This window comes from Convolutriloba macropyga, chromosome 9 (genome assembly GCF_964194025.1).
Source record: "Convolutriloba macropyga chromosome 9, txConMacr16.3, whole genome shotgun sequence".
NCBI lineage: Eukaryota > Metazoa > Xenacoelomorpha > Acoela > Convolutidae > Convolutriloba > Convolutriloba macropyga.
In genome coordinates this window covers 54,344,852-54,357,328 of record NC_134476.1, presented here as the reverse complement: position 1 = coordinate 54,357,328, position 12,477 = coordinate 54,344,852, and the positions used below count along the sequence as shown (strand labels likewise).

General features: G+C 33.3%; 1 protein-coding gene across 1 annotated transcript in view; it reads right to left on the bottom strand.

Annotated features, from left to right (window-relative positions):
• Positions 1-12,477, bottom strand: part of LOC142345860 (electron transfer flavoprotein-ubiquinone oxidoreductase, mitochondrial-like) — a 326,221-nt gene that overhangs the window by 109,881 nt on the left and 203,863 nt on the right. The window lies entirely within an intron of this gene.

Here is a 12,477-nt window from a genome sequence, read left to right as displayed (position 1 = left end):
TTCATCAAAAAAATGAATTGCATTGATCTTTATTAATTGCAAACAAGAAGTCAGAGTTGGTAGAAGAGGTACCGGAACAGTTTTTTGAAATCGAGTTCTACTTTTTTTGTAACTATCTGCACAGTTTATCATCCGTCAAATAATGGGTTAACATTTTGCCCTAAACTAAAATAGGAACAGTGGAATGCTGCAAAAGTCGTGAAAATGAAAGGTTCCCTCGAATTCAAGCACACAAAAACTTCAAACAAATAAGAAATTTTCAGAGTGCTTACATGACAACGAAAAAGGCCAATTTGAATTCAAATCATTCCAAAACAAAAGACGATGTTCGCTCTCAAAAGCGGTATGGTTTCTCTCAGAAAAAAATTTTCTACGTTTATTGTTTTATTTATGTCTAAATTTTAAATTTTATGGGAATTGGAAAAGTTCTGCAAAAATAACAACGTTCTTTCGACAGAGCTACGGTGCACAGCTTCTTCCATTAATGTTTCGGATGTCCTAAGTCCTTTTGAAAACCTGCAAGGGGACAATTTCATGAACAAAGCATGCTTTTTTATACCGTTCGATTCTTTTTGTACGGTTTTGTTTCATCCAAAGCATTACTCATTTATTGTTAAAAATTCGGTGTTTCTATTAATTTTCATCCTAATTTTTTGGTAATTCACAAAGTCAGTAAGTCCATCATGCAGATGCCTTCAAAAGCTGGATTGTCAGGCCGACACACAAAAAAGAGAAAGTCTGCCCTTTGTCACTGTCACTTCCACAATCGGATGCATGGCTTGCAGCATCACATTTTCCATCTTGTCCTTAATTTGCAGCCGAATAGACTTACTTTTAGCTTGAAAACCGTTGATACGATTCCGTTTATTCGATTTAAGAATGGCCAAACTGCAGATCGGGCAGCAGGGATGTCTGCGCCAACCATTCGGTCTGAGAGACCGAATCCCATAATATGGTTGAATTCGAGGTCCTTTTGTAGCAGCTTTTTGTTTCACCAGTCGCAGAGTAGAAGCAGAAGATCTTTAATGATAGAAACAAAACTACACCAGGTGATGTTTTCATTCTACCATAGAAAGCCGGCAAACCAGTTCTATTTGAAGTTAATGTAAGTTCACCACTGCAATCAAGAACAATTTCTAATACGGCAGAAATCAGGGGTTGAGCTCCAAAAAGTTCTAAAAGGTCAAAAGTACAATGCGCTAAAATCTAATTGAAATGAACAAGGCATGCTTTTTCTACCGTTCGCTAAGAAAAATTTTGGCGATCTGTCGTCGACATTGAAGAAGAAATTTTAACATAATGGTAGTTGTATCTGACAGCCGGGGTTATCTTTTGAACTGACTACCAGAAAATTACATTACATTGTCTCAAATATTGTCGACCGCTAAAGTCAAGGAATTCGCCTTGTTGATTTTGTCTCGCACAATATGGCCAGATTAAACTATGGGTCCACAAGAGAAAGCGGAAAGCGTCAGTGTTTTTTTAGGCACCATTGATAAGTGTTCAGTAAATGGGAGCATTTTCCTTGCGGTTATTGCTGTAGTTCTTAAATGGCCCAACGAATGAGAAAGGAATTGGAAAGTTGCTATTATAATAGAGCGGAAACTTCATGAAACAACTATCATCGGGTCAAGACTTCTCAAACTAGAGATTTACAATTTCTAGATGAGCAAGTTCACGTCAATTTTTTTCAAACCTCTTGCTTTTCAGCTTCACATCTCATTTACCATTTACAAAACAAAAATCGGTATGTCCAGCATGCATTCAAAAACTTAGTTGTCAGGCAACCACAAAAAAGAAAAAATCCTCTTTTTGTTACGGTCACTTCCACAATCAGAAGCATGGCTTACGGCAGTACCTTTCCCATACCTAGGCTTTAATTGGGACACATTGGATTATTCGGTTTGGAAATCGCCAAATTGTAGATCGGACACCATGAATGTCTGAAGCAGCCATGCGTTCATCTACCACGGTTGAGTAGACCGAATCCAATAAAATGATTGAATTAGAGGTCGCTTTGCAGCAGTTTTTTCTCCTTAAATTTTTCACCAGTCGTAGAGCAGAAGGAGAAGAACTTTAATTCTAGAAGCAAAACTACACCAGGTGATATTTTCCTTCTATCATAGACAGTCGGCAAAGCAGTTGCATTTGACGTTACGGTAACTTCATCACTGCTATCATCAATTTCTAAGGCAGTTGAAACAAGGCAATGAATTCCAAATAGCTTAATAGGAGCAAAAGTACAATGCACTTAAATCTATGAGCAATGAAAAATGCATGCTTTTTGTACCGTTCGCTAAGAAAATTTTTGAGGGTCTGTCGTCAGTATTTAAGAAAAAATCAGAAGATACTGGCACTTTTGTCTGGCAGCCGGGGTCATTTTTTGAACTGACTATCATCAATTTCCATTAGATCAAATTTTGTCAACAGTTATAATCCAGAGGTTTTCCTTATCGATTTTGTAGCGCTCAATTTGGCCAAATTCAATTACGGGTCCGTAAGAAGAAGCATCACGGTGGTTTTTTGTGCACCATTGCGTGCAGCAAATGGGAGCATTTTATCCTAGTTTTTGCTGTAGTTTATACCTCGGGTCAAGACTCAAGTTTTCGATTTCACAAAGATTTTTATCTAATAAATTAGAACAAAAAACTGAAGAGATAGTTTTCTTGAAGATATAACCAATCAGATGAATGAAACTTGTACAACCCATAAATACCTAAGAGGCAATTTCTAAACTTTTCACACAAGTTTATAAAGAAATCTGAGTCCCTTCTCCTACAGTTTTCCATCCAAATTCTCCAAAAAACTGTCTGTGTTCATAAGCGTTGCCTTACAATTGTCCATTTATTTTAAACCAGATGCAGATCAGGACAATCTTAGAGTCAAACACAGCAGCATGAGCTTACTAAAAATAGGAATGGAAATGTTTTTTATTTGTAATTCGTAAAAGCTTAACTTCTCAAAACAAACTAGATTTTTGAGGTTGTTTGAAGATTTAACAAACAGATTGCAGTCTTCTGACTGTATTGTATTCCAATACATAACTGATGGCTTGTTCAAACTTCTATTTGGTGTGTTTCTTTGCTGGATACAATTTGAGCAAGATATTTTTTGCCATACCCTTTTTATGCAAGCTGTGACCTACGTGTAACCTAACTATAAACTTAGTTACTTTTGCTTTTTTGTTCATGAAAATTGCTTATTTCAGTTCACCGCAGCGTATTATACGGTAAAAAGAAGAATTTGCGGACCGTTTCATTTTTGGTCGTTATTCAATGGTCATTATTCATGTTTTTTGTGTTAGCGAAAAACCCAAATGAGAAAACCATTGCAGACAAAGCAACAGGATAACACAAACTACGTTGTGCCAAAAATGAATTTACATGAAATCAAGAGTCAACGAAATATGCGATAGCAAAAGAACACAAAAAGAACTACAAAACAGGCAAAACCTAAAAAACAAATATCAAAGTTTTTGAAAAACTTTACCTGCGTTTTGAGGGGTAAAAATATCTGCAATTATGCATCATTAGAATATTCATCTTACTTTTTTTATGTATTGCACAAAAATGAAAATAAAGCTGCAAAAACAGAAGTGAAAATGCCGCGACTGAAAAAACTCGCTAATTAAAACTATTTGATTTTGTCTCCTGGTACCACTCCAGCGTGACTATGATAACGATTCCAAGTTGAATTTTCATTGAGAGAAAATGTCAGAATAAGTGTGAACAGATCCTTAAAAAATACAGCGGACAAATAAAATTCAAATTCGTTGAATTGCCGGATCATTTCGGTTCCCGCCCCCAACTTAGCGGGTTTATATCTCTTACACCCCCAGACGCACTATCTATTTTCTTTACATGGCAACATGCAATATAACAGCGTGTAAAAAACACTGGCGTGGGCCAAAACAAAATAGATCCGAATTGCCAAAGAATCCAGCATCTTTTGTTTGTTATTAGAATTAATTTGAACACATTTTGCATTCAATTGGAAAATTCATGCTGAGCAGAATAGTTTTTAGTATTGGTTTGTAAATGAGAGCGGTGATCATGTGAAGACACCTCCTCAATTAAACTAGAAATATTGTCGACGGTTTTTGTTTAAACAGATCAAAATTTGGATCTTTTACGTAATTTTGCATGATGATTACCATTTTCTGATTTCTCGAGGATAAATTGGTTTAAAGTTTGCATTATTTTTATTGTTTTTTTCAGTGTTAAGTAGTTTTTGAATATACAGATAATTGAGAAACATAAAAAAGATTGAAATCAGAGAATTCCGAGAATATTTCTGAACAGATTAAAAGAGAGTACTTAGCGGGAAAAAATTATAAAATAATTCTAAAAGCCCGTTTTTCTCATTTTCTGGTTTAAAATTTTCTGGTTTTTAGTTTTTTACAATGCTCTCGAACTTGCAGAAGAAGTGTATATCTATGTCGTTAGTCTAAATGCGATTTTTCACTGTATTCAAACAAAATTTCTTACCATTTTTCGTCTGGCTTTTTAATGTCACAAACAAATTTTTTTAATACGTAGAAATTGAGTTTTTAGAAAAGTAGCCTAACTGGCTGCTTAATAGCTACTGTTATAATTCAAGTTTACCCCAAAACATTTCTTAAAGAGCCCGTTTGAAGATGTAAGCGCCATTTCAGTGCATTAATTTGTTAGATATGCACAGAAAGCGCCGACATCAGGTGAGAAGTGAGCTGAATGCGCTCAAATGCGCAAAAAGTTTTGAAAAAAAGTTCAGCTCAAATGCATCACATAATAATGCAATGAGCTATACTTATATGCACTTTAATACACCATAAAGTACGCTATTCTGTATAATACCGTTGCATCAATTGATAATTATTTAGTCCCAATAATTATTAGTTTCGCTGAGCTGAACAAGGATTTGCATCGCTCCGAAAACCAATTAATTTTTAAAGGAGTCAATCAAACTTTGCTAAATTTTTAAAACCATAAAACCAATTTAGCGGTTTCGTCGGTCACAGATTGAAGCCATTTTCCCTGGCGATAAATAGCGGAAGTTTCAGCTGTCTATTACAAAGATCAAAGCGAAAATCACAGTTTCCATTAATCTAACTGATCAATAGCAATACTCTCCAAAATTTACTGTAGCTCTCCAAAAGTCTCTCTGTTGGTTTAAATAACAAAAATATTGAACAAGAAAAGATTCGGTTACAAAGAGTCAGGGAAGTTGACTCTATATTTTGCAAGAATTTTGTTTTGATTAGAAAGAAACAGTGTTCCTCAAGAAAAAAATTGTAAATATCAAAAAAGTTTCTCTTTTCAACTACTTAAACTTAGGTCAAAGGCTTCGTTTTGGCTCTCTGGGTTCAGGGTACGTTGCTCTTCGAGTTCCTGCAGCTCCATCCCTAGCTATCTGTTTTTCAGTTTGAGCTCCATTTTCTTTATTTAAAGTCCGGACCAAAATTGTGTTCCAAACGAGCAAACCGCTCACTTTTCCGCGTCTTCCTGTTTGAAATCTCACCCCCGGTTTTAGTTTTTGCTTTAAAATGCAGGCAGACATTTTTTCCGCAAGCTTTACAAAATTTAATGAAATTTTTGAAAGTATACTTGATCAACATGCACCTATACAGATCTGTAATTCTTCAATAAAACAAAACAAAAAAAAAGTGATAAACCATGGATATCCAAGGAACTCAAAAAATTAATAGCAGAAAAACATCATTTGTGCAATCAATACAAATTCTTTCAGAACTACGATGTTTTTGACGAGTTCAAAAAATGCCGTAACCTAGTGAACCGAAAACTACGAGATGCACATCACAAACATTCTGCTATTTTTGTAAGCAATATGAGACATCGATGCAGAAATAGAACTTCATCAATAAAAAATTAGGAAACCACAAACAAGGTATTAATGTGTCTGAAATTGAAATAGACGGAGCCAAGACCGTTGACAAAAAAGCAATCTGCAATGCATTTAATACATCTTTTGCGGAAATGGGCAAATATTCCGGTGATTTCGTTCCTCTCAATATCCATAGGTTGGACCACTGTTCTGAAAAATTCAATTTTAGAGTATTGACTGTAAAAGAAATCTACAAAACCATCGATAGTTTAGAAAACAGTAAATCACCGGGTCCAGGATTTGTCCATGTATGGGCTTTAAAGGCGGCGAAGTACGCAATTGGTGCTCATCTGCAATTTATTTTTAATGAATGTATTCAAAAAGGGTGTCTTTCCAACTGTTCTAAAACATGCATATGTCACACCAGTTCACAAAAAAGAATCAACAACACAAGTGTGCAAATATCGACCTATTTAGGTACACCAACTTTTGCTAAGCTTTTTGAGAAGCTTCTCCTTTTCCAAATAATGGATCACATTAATAAAAACAATCTATTGAATAAAGAACAATTTGGATTCCAAAACAAAAAATCTTCAGCAGATGCAGTATTGTTTTTCAATGAGACAGTAGTAGAAAACCATGAAAATGGGCAAAACACTGCAGCAATTTTCTTAGATCTTGCAAAAGCATTCAATTCAATTTCGCACAAATTTGTTTTTAAAAAAGCAGAGTGCTGCAACTTCTCTGAGCCTGCAGTTAATTTATTGAGATCTTCTCTCGAAGAAAGATCACAATGCGTCACAATAGGCACCCAGGTCTCAGAACACATTTTCGTTAATCACGGAGTACCGCAAGGCACAGTATTAGGACCCCTAAATTTTCTTTTATACGTTAACGATTTTTCAGAAAAAATTAAAAGTGACTTTGAGCTTGTTCAATTTGCTGACGATACTAGTATTTTATGTCAATATGAACCAGGAGAAACAATTGCAGCAAAAATTGAAAAATTTTTACTGAAGACGGACGGTTACTTGAAGGAAAATCAACCCACTTTGAATGCTCATAAAACAGAATTACTTAGGAATACACCTTAACTCAAAATTGACTTTTGAAGCACATCCAAATGTAGTTTTAAAGAAAATGGTTGCCGCCCTTTGCTCACTATATCTAGTAGGAAACCATACACCTTTGGAAGTAAGGTTGCAAGTTTTCAAATTGGAGTTTATTTAAAAACATTGTCAGCAAAAAATGTACAGCGTATAAATCGACAGATTGATTGGGGCATAAAAGTGTGTTATATGCGTCGTAAATTTGATCATTGTCGTGATATCCTTCTCAAATCGCATGTCCTACCAGCTGAATTAATTAATTCAAAGTTTAGTATATTGAAACTCCACACAATCTTGAATCAGAGGATAGTATCAGAAACATTTAAAAATGTGCAAACCGCGTACAGTTAAAACAGAACAAACGGACAAAACAGCTGATAATAAGAATGCAAAAGTATACTAAGCAGAGTAAAAAGATCTTTGATTTTGAAGAGCATACAAAAATGGAATAAATAACCCTCTAACGTAAGAGCGACGGAGAACAAAATTCTTTTCAAAAGAAAATTAACAGAGTTTTTGCAACATCAGCATGAAAGTTTTCCATTAGATAGACAGTTAGGACCATTCGTGTCTTTTTTTATATAGTAGAACGAACAGCTTAATGGGTAACATCAATTGATAACCAGAAGTTTCATGTATAATTTTTTGATTATTTCAATAAATATTCGTGATTATTCTGAAGGCATGTAAACTTTAACCTTTCGGTTATATTATTAAGTTACATGTTTGGAAAAAAAACTTGAAAATTTTTCCGGTTGGGTTTGCTCTGTTTTGCTGCACAGATGACTGATCTTTTCCGGCGGCAAAAAATTCTAGTGTGTGAAGAGTATCGCAAAATTTGTCGAATGGCAGCACTATTCGATTAGGATTCTCGCGTATGTGTTTAAAAACTTGCCTTGATTTTGCTGTTCTCGTCCTTTTTTTATATACTTCTGCAGCTTTTCTGCGTTTTTAATCATAGTTGATCTCAAAATATGCTGATATGCTTTTCCTAGTTGCAGCATCTCCGTGACCAAGTAAAATTTTTTGTAATTGAGGCAGCCCTTTTGATTCCTCATAAGGAACTATTTCTTAAAATTATGCTGCAGTTTGTCTCCCTTTGTCAGAGTTGGCGAAACAAATGAGACGCTGTTACTCTCATATCTACTGCAAAGAAAGCTTTACAATGCCCTGTTGGGTTCAACTTGTAAATTTGTCCTTTTATTACGTTATTAAAGTCAACCTTGTGATCTTTTCATCCACTATAATGTAAAATACCTTTGTATTACATAATATTGAAGAAATCTCAAACAGAAACGTTTAGCTTTGCTTTACAAAAAATTGCTTCTGCCAAATAAATGCAAGATGAAACAATCAAAAATGCTCAAATGTTTGTTAAAAACTCTTTCTATACTTTTTTGCGTAACTTCTTTTTCGTCAATGTAAATTAAACTTAACTTAAATAAAGTTGAAGTTAACTGGAAGGAAATTATGTCAAGTTATTTATGCTAACAACAGAGTTGCAAACCAGTCCTAAATAATCTGATGCAATATTAAAACTTTAAAATGTAGATCGAGGATAATGTTTTGGTGAGAGTGGGACAATAAGGTTTTGAGTTTCGATTCGTGTATCAGATTCACGTACTAATAGTAGTAGAAGCTGGGTATGCTCAAAAACTGTTTGCAAAATTAATGGTTTTTGATCGAAAGAAGCACTAAGTTTCGCTTCCCATTCTATTCTAATATGCCCTTGAGAGTTTATGTTTATTGTTCCGACCCTACGTGTGGGGGGAGGAACTATATACTCTAATGGGTTGTTTTTGTTCAGACAATTTTGGCCGATCGATATATTCATCGTGGAGAAATGTGAGTGTTATCATTAAAAGCTCGTCCAGCGTAGATTTCAAAACAAAAAAGATTTTTTTGAATTTCGGTTTTTTCGAAGAGTTATCGACGATTGAAGTTTTGCGGGAACACGGGATATTTGACTTAATTTTGTTCACTTTTAGTGTAATTTTTCTTCAAATTAAAATTTTATAATTGAAATTTTAACACAAAATTACATTTCACGCCACAATATGAAACATTTCTGAGTTTCTAATAGACGAAAAGCAATAAATGGACTGGTTCTGGTCTCAAAGGGAAGTTTACTTTAAAAAAGTCAAATTCTATTTGAGAGCTCTTTTTTTTGAAAAGTTTTCAAATTTTTGTTTTCTTGGGTCACCTAGAGACTAGTCATTTTTTTCATATCTAGGTTCCGTCAATGACAATCTTGATGTACAATCAAATGATGCCCAATGAACAAAAAAATTTCCAAGGAATCGCTTGTGTTTTTTTTTGGCTTAGACTCTGAGTTTTCGTAATTTTAAAAGTAACTTTGATTTTATTTTTTAAGTTTCACTTTTTTAAATTTCACTTTTGGAGCTCTATGGCCTAGTCTCGTTGAATAACAGTGCAATAAATTTAACTTTAGCACTGCGTAATTAGTTTTAAGTGAACCTATCTAGACCTTTTGAGTGGACATTTTAACTAATGGATGTTGAGCCTTTAAAAATTTTTTTTTTGAGAATTTTTCTTAGCATTAACCGATAATAAACTCATTTTCGTGATTTGAAAATCTTTCTCAGTAATAAAATCTCCCTGTCAAAATTATTCTGGTTTGTGGTTTTTATCTCCCTACTAGTTGTTATATGACTTCAATACTACAAGAATTTAAAAGAATTTAAAATCTTTTTGGAAATTTTCTTATTATTGGTTTTTTTCCTCTTGAAATGTTATCATATTTTTCTGATACTGATATCTCCCATTGGCTAGGAGAAAAATTTCAGTAGATCATGGAAAAAATTTTCAGAGAAAAACTTTAAATGGCTTCTCGCACTGGTTTAATCGGCTTCTCGCACTTTTCTACTGAAATTTTTAATGTTTGGCCTCTTATTGTTGTTGTTTCCATAGCCATAAGACTTTTTGTGATGTCTTATTCATTCCGTTTGCATGAAAAATATCCTTGTCTTGCAATCAGGCATACAACCCAATTAAACGTTTTTATTGACTTTCGTTGAAAGCTATTGAATTTAATGGCTGTTAAGACTTCAAAAATATTTTTTTTATTTTTTTTGAAAACTAACCGAATTTTAATCCTTTTTCGTGAACCATAAGTCAATCTGATTTACAATCAGACAAGTTTATTTTCTTTTTTCAACCAAATCTAACTTAGTTAGCGGTTTTTTCTTCTAAATATTCGCGTTATGAATTCAATGCAAGAGTTTTCAATTTTTTTTTAAATTTGGATAATTTTTTTCGTAATTTTAGTTTCTTTTAGAATCTTGACACATTATCCTAATATTGGTAGTTGAACGGCTACAACTTGACTTTCACGGATCACAAATAAAGTTTATAGGGAAAAACTTATGTTTTAAATGGCTTCGACACTTTCTTCTCGCACTCTTCTACTTATTTTTCGGTTTTTGCATTTGCCTCTATTTGTTGTTGTTTACATTGTCAATGACTTATTGTGATGTCTTATTAAAAACTTATGAATGACAAACATCTTTGTCGTTTCATTGAGGCGTAATTTAGCGTGTTTATTAGCTTTCATTGAAAGCCATTGAATTTTATGGCGTTGATGCTACAAGTTTTCTCAAAACCTTGGCGGGCTTAATGTATTTGTTAATGTTGATTTATTGGAGTCAAATTGCTTTAAAAATCCTATTACTGTTAAAAAAGTAATTCAAAGCAGAACATTTTTGACTGAAAAGTTCGTGTTTCAATGGCTTCGAGACTCTTGTCGCTCAATTTTTTTTGAATATGCTATTTTTGCTTTTTTAAATTCTTTAGGTAGCCGTAAATTGAGGATTGACTGATTGATTTTACCCCAAACAGTCAGTTGATTGCAAATCGTCTTAAAGTTTATGATTTTATATTTAAACGATTTTCAAGGAGTTTTCAATTTTTTGAGTTTTTGTTGTCCTTTTCGTCAATTTTTAACCTATTTTCCTCATTGAGAGGTCCGATACAACTCCATTTATTGTAAAAATAAGCATGTTTACTAATATTATGACGTAATTGATATTTTCTTTGGTGGACAATAAGCGTTTTCATAAAAAGTTAGTTGAGTGGCGTGCTTTTGTTTCATTTTCTCTTCTTTTAGCACAATAGCGTAATAACAGATCCAATGTTTTTCAAATGTGGCCCAATTGAACTTATATATTCATTCAGTATAGTTTGCGCTGAATTAGTATAAATAGAATTTGAAATAAAATACATAAATTCAGATATTAGCTAATGATTTTAATGGCTTCACTAATTTGTGTTCTCTCAATATTTGTAATTTATTGTTCGTAATTTTTTGTGTTTTTCTACATCTTTAGTCCGGTCCTATGATTCGTCTAACCAGCGACGGATTCTATTGGTTTCAGTTTTACCTTTTAGTAAATTTATCAAAAATTATTTTGTTAAAGCTAATTATATTTAAGATTTTTGAAGTTATTCTGTTTGAAAAATGTTGATTAATTTTTGAATTTCGCCTCATTATGTCATCTATTTGTCTGCTTGTTGTCTAGTCTCCATAAAGAAAAATCCCATCTGATGTGTAGTTAGAAAAAAAAATTGTGTAGTTAGAGTTTAATCTGATTGTAATTTGACGTTGTAACTAGGTGCTTTTAAACTAACATATTCAGTTTTTGCCGTGAAATTTTTGTTTTTGCTGTTTGTGTTGTTGTTTTTTTTCTCTTAGTCTTTTCAATGGCAGATCTTGTTGTAATGAGGCATGGAATGATTTAATTCGATTATTAGATTGGTTGTGTAACAATTTTTTAAACTCAAACATCTATTTTTGATTTTCTCTTGCAAAAATTGTAAGTCAAAAGACAGTTAAGTCAGAAAAGTAGATGAGCGCGGGTCTGAATATAATGTGCAAACGCATATTAACGAGACTCCTTGTTTATTAATTTCGACTCCAACACATGAAAAACTGTTTAAATTTATAACATCATTTTAAATTGGAATAATATGAGGATTCAAGTGGGCAGTGGATTAACTGATTGCTAAGACGTCGGAGTGAGGGTTTCGGGGCTCTGATGTCAATGCAAATTTTGAAAGTCAGTAGCTTTCAGCGAGTTTTTTTTGCAGATTTTTGGCTAATTTCAGTGCATTTGAGTCCCTTATTAGTCAACGTTTTTTGTGTTGAGGTAATTGGAAAACTGGTTTTCTTAATCTGGGTTAAATGAAAATTTCTAAATCTGGGTTAAATGAAAGTTAGGGAGAATGTCAAATTTTTTTCTTGATTCTGTCTTCCAAATTTAAACAATTTTGGTTGCTTTCATAATCTATTCTCGTCTAATTCCGTTCTTTGATCGGAAGTTTTGTACGCTGCGGTTATATATATGAAAATCTTTCAATATTTTTAACAGTCTCCAGTAAACTGTAGATTTTTGTTCCATATTGTCAGGGTTCCTTTTCTTTTGTGTTTTAGTTACATCGGTTCCAAATAATAAGATATTGTACCAATTTTGCATTTCCAATTGAACGGTTGGGGACATAATGTTCAACCGCACAATACCGATTCCTC